Consider the following 13,612-nt stretch of genomic DNA (forward strand, 5'->3'; position numbering starts at 1 on the left):
CAAAGCAGAAAGCAGCTGAAGTCCACCAATGAGTCTTGAACACAGCGAGAAAATCCCGCACCCTAAGGCGTGCTTTAGCTGGCCTCTATACAAACATGCGTACTAGTTCAGTGAAAATGGACGTCACACTTAACTCCAAAACATACGCAGATATGTTAATGCTGTTCTAGAGTAAATCAGCTATTTATTCATTAAAAAGTCATTGAAATTTGAAACTATTTCGAATTTTAGTCAAGAAACTTTCATACCCAGAACTAATTTTGATCATCCCTTATATCATCCGAATATTTAATTTCTGGTGTCTCAGAACAACCCCCCCCCCCCTTCCCCCCATTTGATTACCATGGTAACGGGCGACATTCAATGATGGCGTGTGAACCTTCAACTTCAAAGCCCGGCGACAAGAAATGAACTAAAACTAAAAAGAATACAATTTTAACAAAGGCCAGAGTCTCCTGACTTGGGACAGGCGCAAAAATGCAGCGGGGTTAAACATGTTTTGTGAGATCTAAACCCTCCCCTTATACCTCTTGCCAATGTAGAATAAACAAACACACAGTCATACGCACAGTAAAACACAGTTTAAAAGAAGTCCGAGCTAAATTTCAGAACAGGAAACACGTTTTGAAACAAAGGATAGCCAAGACTAGTGCTGTTTCCGGTATAAACAAAACATATATTTATAAAGTAAAAAGTACAAAGAAAAACACTAAAAAAGTTAAGCAAGAGCAAAACAAACTCCCTTTAAAGAAAACTGGGGTGATCTTAGTTGCTCCGGAGAAGGAAACGAATCATGTTTTCACCGATGGCACTCTTCTTGTTACCATAGTAAATTCGTGAAGTGATTTTGGTTACATTTGCAATATATCCGTAGTCATCTGTAACACAGATAATGTTTAAGAGCTAAGTTAATACAAACTAAATTAAAAATTAAATGGGTTTATAAACACTTATACGACTATCTATTTTCAAAGACCAAATGTTGATATGCACTTGTACTATCTCCATATCAGTTATGTTGTTTTGCAAGTATTAGAAAAATTTAACCAAAAATACCAAACTCCAAGGTAATTATAAATTCAGACAAGGGTGAGAGACATTGTTAATAAAACCTGATAAAAACAAATGCCCGACTGTTTGTTTTATCCAAAACAAAAGGGTAAAATGAAGGTTAGATAATAAATAGTAGTGTCCTACCCTAAATGTCAGTCCATCTGCTGTTGATCAAGTATTTGAACTGACTTATATAATGTACTCGCTTAAATTAAATTGTGTGGTTTTTTCTAAACATTGTATTGCGCATGTCTTTTAACAATCTTATAGATATACTAGTGTGTTTTGACTTAAAAACTGGCTTAATCTGTACAAAATCGGATACCATGAAATTCTAGGTAATTTAATTATCCATACCTATCAAATAAGTTTAATTTAATCCTCAATTCTTCGAAACAATTTAAATACAAAATCGTGTTCGAGGCGGATAGAAAATAAGATACTGCCCAATAAAATATAATAATAGAAAATTAACAAAAAATTCCGTGGGCAATACCCAAACCATTCCAGCTATAGCTGAAAATAAATACTTGTATTACGTCGACGAAAAATCATTCTGTCCGGCCTCCAGAAAGTTACATGATCGTTTCCCTATTATTATAGTGTATAAGGATGCAAATATCATCTTAAAAACACTTAAAACTTAAATATAAAAATATGAGGATGTGGTGAAATTGCAAATGAAACAACTCTCCACCATTATATCTCCTGATGTTTTTTCGAAAAATTGCTATAAAGCAATTTTCATAAAAAATAGAAATGTACATGTAAGAAAAATATTCATAAAAAGTTCTGAAATAAATTTCAAACACCGGAATTGTTGTTTGTGGAAAAATGTTGTACTGAGTAGCATTTGGTCTAACCAATTGTCACGAATAGTGAAAGTATTAAAGCCTGTCAGATTGATGTATATTATCTTATTCATAAATGAACAAGTTGATATAGTTAAGAAACGTAAATGAAATGGAATAATGTCACTACGACGTCTAAAAGACATCGAAATGTAAATATTTGACCTAACAAATATGTTAATTTTCACTACAAAAAACAAGAAGTTTACACTGTTGTCTCCCCTTAAAACATGTATATCTAATATAATTCTTAAAATCATTTCAATCATTCGATCTATTTTGATAGAAAGCCTACTAACTTATCTCTACTTTGTATATTCGTTGGTTTACATATAATAATGTCACGTGATTATTCATTGACGTCAGATACTATAAAAAGTGAAATAACAAAAATACTGAAATCCGAGGAAAAGTCCCTAATCAAATGGCAAAACTAAAAGCTCAAACACATCAAATGAATGGATAACAACTGTCATATTCCTGACTTTTACATTCCATCATTTAATCCTTCCAAAATAAATTCACAATAAGCCACTTACATATGTATCTTTCATGTGACACGAAAAAAGATCATAGCATCCAAAAGATATATACACTGTTACACGTGAAATGCAAGATGTTGCATCAAAATTTAATTCAGATAAATCCGATTTGAAATGTTTGTGACCCACATCATCTTAGTTAATTTCTGTTCTGTATTTATATATATAAACAATGGGATACTAGTAGTTACTTATCGACAAACAGCGCCAAATTTTTTCATCAGTATCCTAATGAAGATGTTTAACAGCAGAATACATAATATATACAAGCTGATTCTCTGTTCGTCTGCCACAATTTGTACCAATCATACACATTTTTACTTATTTCTTGATGTAAAACCCCAAGAACAAGCACTAACCATTATCTAGAAATGTTTCTACATTGTTCGAAATTTTAACAGAAGAGTACATTTGTCTCATTGGCAATCATACCACATCTTCTTATTTATATAATTTATACAAGCTGATTCTGTGCTCGTCTGCAAAAATTTGTATAACTCATACACATTTTTACTAATTTCTTGATGAAGTCCCCCCCCCCCCCCCCAAAAAAAAAAAAACAAGTGCTAACCACTATCTCGAACTGTTTCTCCTTTATCCAAAATCTTACGAAAACTGGTTTATGTTGAAAAGCCTGTCACAATTACAGGAACTGTCAAAATCTTGATGAATGAAAAGCAAGCTTCAATGTGGTGATGATCACATACTTCTTTAAATGACCTCTTTTAATGTTTTTACTCTGCAATTTTATATAAAACACTCGTTTCATGATGACATGATTTGGATATCCAAAAGAATAATGAATATTTAGACATTAATCTATGATTGAAATACGATGGAATTTGTTGGGTTAAAAGTGTATTGTGAGCCCCTATATACATCCCAAAAACCTTATTGGAAATTTGACATCTAGGACATCAACATTTGAAAAACCGGTTTGGGTTAATTAAATATTCAACTGAGTAACAATACTAAAAAATAACTTTATGGAATAAATTGGCCACTGTTTGCTACGCATATGTTCGAATTATCGTAGCCATCAGCTTTCTTTTCGAATCCTCGGTTATGACAAACGATTAAGACTCTTCACCGTCATTGTGATCACAACACGACGGCTGACACATGTGGTGCAGCATCTGATTATTCTTGGTTTTTTGTTGGGTGTGGATTGCTCAATCGTTAGTTTTTTATGTGATGTTCTGTGAACCAATGTTTGTGTTTTTGTCATTTTACGTTTGTTTCATCGTTATTCCATTGACGTATGAATTTTGAATTTCCCTTTTGTATCATACGATTTCTGTAAAATAGCTTATATGTACCCATTTAAAATGCATTTGTGTTTCGAAAAGACAGGACACAATTATTTTATAATCACACATTCGAATGTTTCGATTTTATTTCTTAATTTACACCATTTAAAGTCTTAAGTGAAACTGCTTACTTTTTTCTTTCATAATGGCTCTTTTCCCGAAATGTTAAAATTAGATTGATATTTTTTAGGTAGCTAGATATCCGAGAACTTATGTAGTAGATTCATAAAATATCAATAATTGTAAGAAAAAACAGAAGAGCTACACTTAAATGATTTTGTCTTACAAATCAATTAAAGCTCGATGTTGGCGAACCTTTTCTATATCTACTTTTTGTTTGTTATCGTTAAGCATGTAAAATTTTCGAGATATTTTACTTTCGGTTTTCCTTAAAATGTTGTGACAAAGATAGTTTTGATATACTCTCCCGAAGTATGCAAAGAAATTAACAACTATATACTTTGTTGAAATGCGCATCCGAATGTGGTAAAATAATAGCGTAAATAATATAACAGATAAACACCATTAAAATATTATTAAAAAAGACTGTATGTTTCAAAGTTCTAATTTTCATCACAATAGTAATGAAAAGTGATGTTGTGCTTAACAGGCGGAAACCCAGTTGAAATTAAACAAAAGAAATGGAACTCTTTGTTAGAGAAGGTAAAAAAGACGAAGTTGGTAAATTTGGATTGTTTTCATCTGTTTCTATGGGCTTTAAAAGTTTAATGAATGTGTCTAATTTAGGATTGTATGCATCTTATGTATTATTTTTACTTATAATATTGAGTTGGGCTTGAGATATATGTACACTTTCAAATTATCGACAAATTTTAACAAAACAGTCGATTCTGATTGGTGGACGTTGACATGGGTTTTTTATGTGCATAAGCATAAATTCCGCCGATAAAATCCAAAGACAGATAATAGATTAATCTTTTTAAAGCATCAATTTGCATCATTGCCCACGGTGTCTTTTTTTTTGTGGGGGGTGGGGGGGGGGGGGGGGGGAGAGAAATCCCCAAAATAGGCAATAATTTCATCGAAAAGAGAAAGTCGAGTACATCTTTTTAGGTTAAGGCGTGTTTGAGTTGACTATTCTGTCTAGAAAACGTATTATAGAAAAAATATTTGATAAATGATCTCGCTTCAAATTCTATTATTTTTATATATTTAAGCTGTAGGTTGATACAATAACATTAAGAATTTACAGTACTAAAAGATGAAATATATGGGTCAAGTGAAATACCTTTCTAATGAGTCATAATAACAGAGTAGGTGTGTTCGAATAACAAATTTTTACTAAAAGTACTTGACGACAAACTTTTTTGGTGGAAAAATACATAACTTTAAAAACACTCAATTGTTTGTGTGTGTAATCTAGTGAAATAAGTCTTCAATCTCTGAAAATATTTAGTCTGCCCTTCCATGAAATGTTAAATTAGAATTTTTTTAATATTTTTGAACTTTCGAAAATTCCCTCTGACAACCGATCAGACAATAGTTTTAAGTTGGCCAAATGCATAAAAGTACATTAAATGATGCTCAATAGCTAGTAGAATCATTTGTATTTTAAAATGCAACTGGCATATAAGGATCTGAATGATACTATGTGGATACATGTATCGGTTTTCAAGAGCTAAATTGACAGCGCGTTATCATTACAATGGCTTCCATTTTTACGATTATAAAAGTTAGGTGGGGTAATGGGGAGATAATTTTGACGAAGGTGAATCATGACTGTTAATATTTCAGTCAATTACATACTGAAGTATATCATCAAGCAAGTTAAAAAAAATATTTGTTCTCTGCATGATTCGAGCAAAAAGCTTCATTTTGAGTTAAAACCTCAAAATAAGTTCGTCTGTATTTAACGACACTTTTTTTTGCTATTTTTGAATATTGTCTAAAGGGAAATTGCAACCATAGTCGAACATAGGTTGTTTCTTTTTATTATGTATTTCAGTGATGATCCTTTTGTGCTAGAAAATACTGAAAAAAATAGTTAGTTAGTTCCATACAAAACTAAACGATATCAACAATTGATTTATTGCTGTTGTTTTATTATTCTTAGTAAAAAGCTGTAAAATATGTAATTTCAATATAACGATCCTCTAATATACGTGCCATCTTAACAAGGATAACTAGGTTTTCTAGTCAATAAATAACTTTATCTTGTCGTCTACCAGCATTGATCGACATTTTTCTTCCAAAATGCAGCTGGTATTTTGAAATTTAAATTTATACAGATTCATGTCTTTCTATTATAACAACACTAAATATTTATTTACGGCGCACGTTCCATGATATTTCATTCCTGAATAATTGACCGGTTTGACGATCTGCCAGCATTATAAACAGTGATATTTCGTAAAGACAAGGGGAATTTAGTCGGCTTTGAAATGCAAATATATATAGGTATATTTCCCTTTAGAAGCATTGATAAACAAAATAACTATTTTAAGCACAAGGTTGCCGGACATTTATGACATTGGTTAATTTTGCATATTCATTCTCGTCTGTCAGCAATAACCGGTATACTTCAAAAGCCAGCAATAAAAATTTGATCTGGCTGAAATAAATAAATAGATAAAGGTGTCATCTTAAAATATTTGGAAAATTCAAAAAAGAAAATATTACAAAATCATTTCACTTGATATTTTGAAAAGGTGTAGATTCGTAACTGATTTTGGCTGATCAAATAGACTGACATATATTTTGTTTTTTTCCAGATCGTTATAAATAAAATGTACGCATGCGTTCTTTATCAGATTACATCATAAAGCACCAATTGTCGTATTTTACGTATAAAATTCGCCTAAAACTATTTGAAAGATTGCTAAAAACTGTGTTATTTAGAAATCTGTTTGACCTTGTATAACTAAAAATATTAATAATTGTGTTTTCATTTTATTATGGATAATGACGATGTTATAAAATAACGAAAGCTGAAATAACACAAAAGTTCATTCAAAATATACATAGCATTAATTCCATTTGATAATAGATTAAAATACTACAATTTACAACTTTCTTATTCAATCTTAAAAATCCATGTTATCTTAAACCGTATGTTCTATCTTTCAAAAAGAATGCACGTAAAGACATATGGTTTACATTTACTTTAATTTGACAGTCACTTTCTCTCTCGTAATATGGTTGATCTTATTGAAATGACATACCTTACTTTCATTGCAGTTCAAGGAATGTAAATAATGGTTTTCACACCACTTGCATTTATGTCAATGGTATATGACCGACCATACCTAGATTACAGTCCATTACCAGTTATGGACATAAATAATAAAACTTTATCACTTCTTCTCCAAGCTTTTAACTTCACTTTTATTGAAAATTTCACAGGCTTTATAAAGGTTATTTTTTATCTACAGCTACATAAGTAATCAAGTTTTTTTTCTAAGTTTCATCTAACAACGTTTCTTTTAATGGTTTTAATGAACCCTTGGAATATAAGCAAAAAACCTAAAGGTTCCTGTATAGATTAAAAAACAGAGATCAGAGGCGTCAAATAAGTAAATCCCAATCATTTGTTTATTCAAAACAATGTATACATGCACTCATTTTATGCTGCTTAGTGCTAACCTTATAAATTGATTGTTGAAAAAACTATAGCAAAAGAATGCTCCTTGAACAAAATGATTGAGAGTCCGACTAAAGAAAAACAAGTAATAGCTGTAATGTTCCTGAAAGGATAGCGCACGGAAAGCACATATTTAAGTCAAAATTGCCAGATATTGGCCTTGATAATGTTCCAACACAGACTATCAATGATAAAAAATTCATCGGAGCTAACTTTTTTGATGAAGCTTATTTACTTATAAATGACTAAACAATGGTATTTCATTACTCAAACTTAAAATGTCCTTTCTCTAATTTTTGTGCTATTCTCGGCACATGATTGGTCTAAATTTAATAATGACGTCAAATTTTCTTTGTTAATTTTGAATTTTCCTATTGTGACGTCATGAAGAAAGGCGACCATGCCTGATGACGTCAAATAGAAAAAGCAACCTTTGAAAAGGAAGGATTCAAATCATTAGAGAAACTGATTAAAATCTATAACTCGTGTATAACGATATTACTTCACTTTTAACAGTTAAATTTTAATTACTCAAAAAGCTTGGCAAACCTCGTGCTTTAAATATTAAAAAAATAACTGTCTAGAGTGGGGAAATATGGTAACACAATTGTTGCAGTGGTGGAACCTATTTTTCTATAATTGTTTGGTACAGCCATCAAATTTTTTTCTTTTTTTTTTGTTTTGAAAGGAATTCTGGGGACATCAGGGCCTGGTCTTCATTTTCTCATCAGAACTCCGGAATTTTTATTAAAACAAACAGCTAACTCAAAAGTGTTTGTCGTTTAGAACATCATTTTTACTGAACCATTGATACTTTTTACTGAAACTTTATGTTTGAAAATTTGATTGTAACCAACAGTTCCGAATGTAAAAGAAAATAAGTCAGTTTTAATTTAAGTTATCATTATCATATGTTTAAAAACTTAATGTCGCTGAAAGTGAACTAGTAAATTTTATTGTTATATACATATGCACTTTCATGGATCTACAATCTGTCGATTACTGTATCTTGGCATTGCACCAGGTCATGTTTTTCTCTGACTGTTTATGACGTCTTTGCACTAAATGCATTGGATGTTGGATGTTTACTGATTGATAATTAAGTCTTAGATGCATGATTTTTTTTAGTTGTTATTGGCTTTGAACTAGTTGTCAGTAACTGTGAGTTCTCTCGGATCTGTACTTAGTGTCTTTTTGTTGGGATGTACAAGTACCCATCCATGTCCACTCTGTTATATCTATTTCTATTTGTATCCAACTGATGCCTTTTACAACTGATTTTAATAGTTCGTTCTTATGTTGCACTCTTTCACTACTGTCCCAGGTTAGGGGGAGGGTTGGGATCCCGCTAACATGTTTAACCCCGCCACATTCTGTATGTATGTTCCTGTCCGAAGTCAGAAGCCTGTAATCCAGTGGTTGTCGTCTGTTGCTGTGTTACATATTTGTTTTTCGTTTATTTTTTGTACATAAATTAGGCCGTTAGTTTTCTCGTTTGAATTATTTTACATTTGTGGTTTCGGGGCCTTTTATAGTTGATTATGCGGTATGTGCTTTGCTCATTGTTGAAGACCTATAGCTGTTAAATTATGAAACGAGAAAACTAACGGCCTAATTAATGTACAAAAAATATATGTATGCCCTTAAAACGCATTTATGTTTCGAAAAGACAGAACAAAATTTTTTATAATCATACACTTGCTTATTTCAATTTTATTTATTAATTTACCTCACTTAAAGTTTTGAGTGAAACTGCTATTTTTGTCTTTCACATTGGCTTCTTTGGCGAAATATTGAAACTAAATTAAAAATTGGTACGTAGCCGGAAATTTCAGTACTTATGTAGATTCTGATTATGTTTTTGGTTTTGGGGAAAAATAAAAGAGATATACTTAAATGATGTTGTCTTACAAACTAAAAAAAAAATTAGATGTTACAAATCACTTCTGTTCCAACTTTTAGTTTGTAATCTTTAGTCATGTACAATTTTTAGGATATTGTACTTTGATTTGTCCCAAAGTATGGTAAGAAATTGACAACTATATACTTTGTTGAAATGCGAATCCGATTGCGATCAAATTAATAGCGTCTTTGATAAACATCGTGAAATTAATATAAAAAGGACTTTATGTTTTAAAGTTTTAATTTGCATCATAATAGTAATTAAACAGAAACGTTATGCTTTAAATATTTCACCCAATTACATGCTGCAATATCTCAACAAGCTAGTTCGAAAATATATTTGTTCTCTGCATGCTTCGAGCGAAAAGCTTCATTTTGATTCAAATCATCAACATATGTTTGTCTGTATTTAAAGATACTTTAATTACTATTTTCATTAAATATTGTCATGTTTGGTCGCTATCAGCAATTGTTAAGAAACAGACATCGTTCTTCTAGATATAATTATTAAAAACCCTTTTATTTGTAACTGATTTTGGAATATCAATTTATTGTGACAGACTAGCTATAAAAACCAGATTTAATCCACCATTTTCTACATAAGGAAATCCCTGTACCAAGTCAGGAATATGACGGTTGTTGTCCATTCGTTCGATGTGTTTGAGCTTTCGGTTTTGCCATTTGATAAGGGACTTTCCGTTTTGGATTTTCCTCGGAGTTCAGTATTTTTGTGATTTTACTTTTTTTAAAACTTAAAATGACAGAAGAACATAATCTACAATTGATAGGTTTGCTATTCTCAAATTTGTTGCCGTTGTTTAATTTTACAGGCGAAATTAGTTTCGAGCACGCACATTCTCGTACCATATCATAACTCTTTTTATCCGTCTTGAATAGTTTTTCTACAAATAAGATAAATTCTGTTTCGTTTATGTTAGGTTTTGAAACGTTGCCGTCAATGAACGCACTTTAGGAATTTTTGGTCCTCAAGGACCTTCAACTTCGTACTTTATTTGGCCTTTTTAACTTTTTTTTATTCGAGCGTCACTGATGAGTCTTTTGAAGACGAAACTCGCGTCTGGCGCAAATACAAAATTTCAATCCTGGTATATATGAGTTTATTTAGGTAATTCATTTTATATTACTTTTCCCTTAATTGGGAATAAAAATATTACAATTCAATATGAATAAGACAGTCAAATATATAGAAATGAATTGGAACCATAGTCGGTCGTTCGATCATAGAATGGTTTATATAACTATTTCCATGTAAACAATATTTTTTTTTTCAAAGATAGCTGTTTGCTCTCAAATACATATGAAATCATAACATCATATCATTCTTCGTGTATAAACCTGTTGATCTTACAAATAAGAAAAGTCAAAAAGAGCCTTTAAACTTTTGTCTTATTGCATGGAGAAGAATAAATAAGCATTAAATATCTGCATAAACGGTAATACTTACGTAAACAATAAATAGATAGGGATACACATACATATGTATTCATGCATTTCATTTTTTTTGTGAATGTAAAGTAGGAAAAATGTTTTATGATGACATTGGTAACATTATAAAATGTTGTAATTTTCATGGTTCCGATGAATTTTGAAAATTAAATAAAGTGTACTGAGACTGATGCTCTCGACAGATTTCGTATGTATAGATATATACACATCTACCATAATCAGAATTTCATCAGTGGGAATAATTGCATAATTGATGCATGTGTTTTGTGTTTTATTTGTTATACGTGACAAAATTGTTGTTTCTTTCTTTCTATATTGTTTTCTCTCTGTTTTTTTAATGTATTTCAGCGATGATTATTTTGTACTGGATGGCATACTGAATAGAATTAGCTAGTTAGTTAGTTAGTTACATACATAGATAAATGATATTATCAATTTATTTACTGCTGTTTTATTCATAGTATTAAGCTGTAAAATACATTAATTCTATATAACGATCATTAAATATATGTGCCATCAAAACAAAGATATCTAGCATTTATAGTTGAAAAAATAACTATATCTTGCCTCTACCAGCACTGACCAAAATTTTGTTTCCAACATGCAGCTGAAATTTTTAAATTTAAACTTATACAGATGCGTGTCTTTATATAATCAAAATAAAAAAAAATGTTTACAGCGCACGTTCCCATGACATTTCATGGCTATAACATTGACCTGTTTGACGATCTGCCAGCATTGACCGAGATATATTTTAAAGAAAAGGGGAATTTAGTCGGCTTTGAAATGCAAATGTCTATAGGTATATTTCCTTTAGAAGAATTGATAAACAAAATAACTATTTTAAGCACAAGGTTGCCGGACATTTATCACATAGGTTAATTATGTATATTCTTTCTCATCTTTCAGCAATAACCGGTATACTTCAAAAGCCAGCAATGAAATTTGATCTGGGCGAGAAAAATAAATAGGTAAAGGTGTCATCTTAAAATTATGTTGAACATTAAAATAAATAGAAGATCATATCATTTGACATTTTGAAAAGGTGTAGATTTGTAAGTGATATGGGCTGATCTGATAGTCATATATTATTTTTTTCCTTCCTGAATTGTAAAAAATGCAATGTAATAATGCGTTCTTTATAGGATAACATTATGAAGCTCAAGTTGTCGTATCTTACATTGAAAAAAAAAATCGTTTAAATAAATCATGAATTTTTCCAAATTTCTTTTACGTATACAATTTTTCTAAAACTATTTGAAAGATTTATAAAAACCGTGTTCCTCAGAAATAGATTTGACCTTACATAACTGAAGATATTAACAATTTTGTTTTCATTTTATTATGAATAATGACAAAGTTATAACCCAATGAATGCTGAAATAACATATAAGGCATGGATTCATAAAAATAAACATTATTTTTTTTATAATAGATTAAAGTCATATGAAACTTCAAAATTAGAAAAAAGTTAAACATATTTTATATACTTGAATGGCTAAGTTTTACTCTAAAAGAAGTAAACGTTATCTTTTTTTCGAAAAAAATTTCCTTTATATCATCAAAATCTTCATAAATGTACCAATATTGAATTATTGGCTTCCCAGTCACTAATTCGTCGATATTTTCCCGTATGCAGTGACCTTAACTATGAGGCCTCTCGTTATAGCTTCGACAACCGAACAGCGCAAGTATGAGGGGAAAACCGTGATGAAAGAATGTAAACACACGTGCTCTTGAAGGTAAATGAAAACAACGGATTCTTAAAGAACAAATTTAATACAACAAATCATCCAACAACTGTCAAGGAATAGTTTATTTAACAATTGGGAACTCATGGAAAATATAAAAACAAATGTTATGGCTCTTTCAGTTCACTTATATGTTGCGCTGATCACGTGCTCTGTTTTTATTGTTTATCAATATCACGATCCGCTAAACTTCGGCAACAAACTCGAAAGTTAATAAGCTTGTGTTCAACAACCACTGAATGAAATATAATTTGTCTATAATACGTTATAGAAGTGTAATAAATTTTAAAAAACGTACATACAAGACTTAGTTTATATAATATGCATGCACTGGTTCAATAATTTCGATAACATTTAAATTTCAAGAAACTCGTTTCATCTGACTTTAAATAACTTAAATTCAAAACTATCTCATTCAATCTTAAAAATCAAGATTATCTTACAGCGGTTGTTCTTTCATAAATAAAGAGTGCACGCAAAGGCTTATGACTGAATACTGCATTTTGTTTTTACTACAAACGTTTAAAAATGATGAAAATCACTAGGTATGGTGGGTTATCATACACTCCAATTCGCTGTCATTTAACCATCGTAGAATATTTGGAAATAAGTTTCGACAAAGAACAGTGGTTAAAGGAAAGAGATTAAACATTGGTTTTTCATTATCCAAACTTAAAACGTATAATTGCTTGGTACAGGCATCTGATTTTCTATTTCTGTTATGAAAGAACATCCGGGATATCAGGGCCTGGTCTTCGTTTTCTCATCAGAACTCCTGACTATTCATCAAAACAAACAGCTAAACTATCCGCTGCTTTTGACATATAAAACATGCTGAAACTAATAGTTCATAATCATTTTCTAAAGAAACAGGTCAACTCCTACTGCAAGTTAGCTTCTATCGGGTCTGAAGTGTACACGAACAATAACTAGTTTTACACCCTTATAATAAATATAAATAAAAGACACTTTATACAGTGGCAGAACATCCTCTAAAGATTGTGACGCACGTGTTTCTCCTAAAATCTAAAATCGTTACAGAATGTAGTTTAGTATTTTTCATCTTTAACAAGACCTACTCGAGACTTTTCTGTTGTAACCAAATTAACAGGTTAACTAAAATCAATAGTCGTTC

Source organism: Mytilus californianus, unplaced genomic scaffold (assembly GCF_021869535.1).
Source record: "Mytilus californianus isolate M0D057914Y unplaced genomic scaffold, xbMytCali1.0.p SCAF_6, whole genome shotgun sequence".
NCBI classification, from domain to species: Eukaryota; Metazoa; Mollusca; class Bivalvia; order Mytilida; family Mytilidae; genus Mytilus; species Mytilus californianus.